Here is a 2,303-nt window from a genome sequence, read left to right as displayed (position 1 = left end):
ATGACGTTGGTAGTTTGATAGGAATTGTGTTGTATCTGTAGATTGCTTTGGGCAATATGGCCATTTTAATGATACTGATTCTTCCAATTCATAGGCATGGAATGTTTTCCATTTGTTTGTGTCATCTGTGATTCCTATTGGCAGGGTTCTGTAGTTCTTCCTGTAGAGATCTTTCACCTCCTTAGTTACATGTATTCCTAGGCATTTTATTTTTGTGTGCATAACGATTGTAAATGGGATTGCATTCTTGATTTGGCTCTCAGCCTGAACGTTATTGGTGTATAGAAATTCTACCAATTTTTATACATTGATTTGGTATCCTTAAACCTTGCTAAAATCATTTATCTGTTCTAATAGCCTTTTGGCAGAGTCCTTAGGGTTTTCTAAGTATAGAATCACATCACCAGCATGGCTTGACCTCTTTTCCTATTTAGATGCTTTATTTTCCTCTTGCCTGATTGCTCTGGCTAGCCCTTCCAGTACTATGCTGAATGGCAGTGATGAGAGTGGGCATCTTTGTCTTATTCTAGTTCTCAAGGGGAATGAGTAAAGGTTTTGCCTATTCAGAATGATGTTGTCTGTGAGTTTGTCATAGATGGCTCTTATTATTTTAAGCTATGTTCCTTCAGTGCCTAGTTTCTTAAGGGTTTTTTAAAATCATGAAGGGATGTTGTATTTTATCAAAAGCTTTTTCCATGTCTATTGAGATGATCAAATGGTTTTTGTTTTTAATTCTGTTTTTGTGGTGTTATATATAGATTTGCATATGTTGATCTTGCATCCCAGGAATGAAGCCTGCTTGATCATGGTGAATTAACTCTTTCTGATGTGCTGTTGAATTTGGTTTGCTAGGTTTTTTTGTTTTTTGTTTGTTTTTGTTTTGTTTTTTTGTTTTGGTTTGGTTTTTTTGGTTTGAGACAGGGTTTCACTCTGTTACCCATGCTAGAATGCACTAATGCAATCATGGCTCACTGCAGCCTTGAACTCCTGGGCTCAAGTGATCCTCCCCTCTTAGCCTCCTGAGTAGCTGGGACTACAGGCACATGCCACTATGTAAGTCTACTATGTAAGTCTATGTAAGTAGACTATGTAAGTCTACTACTACCTCACTACTATGTAAGGTAGTGAGTAAGTCTCATGAGATCTGATGGTTTTATAAATGGGAGTTCCCCTGCACAAACCCTCTTGCCTCTTTGTGTGCATAGATGTAGTCATAATAGTTTCTGATGATCTTTTGTATTTCTCTGGGATTAGTTGTAATGTCACCTTTGTTGTTTCTGATTGTGCTTATTTGGATCTTCTCTCTTTTTTTTTTCTTTGTCAATCTAGCTAGTGGTCTATCAATCTTGTTTATCCTTTCAAAAATCCAACATTTGCTTTCACTGATTCTTTGAATGGATTTTTGGGTCTCAATTTCATTCAGTTCTGCTCTCATTTTAGTTCTTTCTTTTCTTCTACTAGCTTTGGAATTAGTTTGATCTTGTTTCTCTAGTTCCTTTAGGTGTGATATTAGATTGTTAATTTGAGATCTTTCTAACTTTTTGAGTTAGGCATCTAGTGCTATAAGCTTTCCTTTTAACACTGCTTTTGCTGCACCCCAAATATTTTGGTATGTTGCATCTCTGTTTTCATTTATTTCAAATAATTTTTTAATTTATTCCTTGATTTTGTTGTTTGCCCAAAAGTCATTCAGGAGCAAGTTGTGTAATTTCCAAATGTGGTTTTGAGAGATCTTTTTGGTATTGATTTCTATTTTTATTCCACTGTGGTCTGAGAGTATGGTGGGTATAATTTTGATTTTTTAAAAAAATTTATTGAGACTTGCTTTATGGCCAAGCGTATGGTTGATTTTGAAATATGTAATGTGTGCAGATGAGAAGAATGTGTATTCTGTCATTGATCAGTGGAGGATTCTGTAGATGTCTATGAGGGCCAATTGGTCAAGTATCAAGTTTAAATCCAGAATTTCTTTATTAGTTTTCTGCCTCAGTGATCTGTCTAATGCTGTCAGTGTGTTGTTGAAATCCCCAACTATTATTGTGTGGTTGTATGAGTCTTTTCATTGGTCTAGAACTACATTGTACATTTTTATGAATTTAGATGCTCCAATGTTGGGTGTGTATATATTTACTAAAGTCTTCTTGTTGTATTGAATTCTTTATCATTGTGTAGTGCCCTTCTTTGTCTTTTTTATTGTTGTTGGCTTAAAGTTTGTTTTATCTGATATAAGAAGAGTGATTGCTTTTTTTTTCTAGTTTTCCATTTGTGTAGTAGATCTTTCTCCAACCCTTTACTTTGCACCT

This window comes from Colobus angolensis, unplaced genomic scaffold (assembly GCF_000951035.1).
Source record: "Colobus angolensis palliatus isolate OR3802 unplaced genomic scaffold, Cang.pa_1.0 Scaffold6, whole genome shotgun sequence".
NCBI lineage: Eukaryota > Metazoa > Chordata > Mammalia > Primates > Cercopithecidae > Colobus > Colobus angolensis.
This window is presented reverse-complemented; position numbering follows the sequence as displayed.